The sequence below is a fragment of the Penaeus monodon genome, chromosome 30, assembly GCF_015228065.2.
Source record: "Penaeus monodon isolate SGIC_2016 chromosome 30, NSTDA_Pmon_1, whole genome shotgun sequence".
Taxonomy (NCBI): Eukaryota; Metazoa; Arthropoda; class Malacostraca; order Decapoda; family Penaeidae; genus Penaeus; species Penaeus monodon.
In genome coordinates, this window is record NC_051415.1 from 9,686,198 (window position 1) to 9,686,519 (window position 322).

Genomic DNA, 322 nt, shown 5'->3' on the forward strand with positions numbered 1-322 from the left:
TAATCACCCCCATGACAGACTGTTCCGCCCGCCAGATTCCTTGTCTGCAGCCGAAGCATCTCCACGTGCGTTCTTGTGAGGTTGCCATAGCAACGCCGCGACGCCCCACGCAAGACGAGACGCTCCAACGCCCGTTCCTCGGAGGCAACATCGGGCGTCTTGAAGAATTTTGTTGCCGCTTCCGTGTCTGTCTCTTTTGAAGCTTTGTAATGCTGGGTCCTTTTTCAGCAAGACGGCGATCTTCCCTCCCGTGGCCGAGATGGAGGAGGCTGGACGCGATTGATAGAAAGGCATTAGGGAGGACTTATGCTTGTGCTTAAGT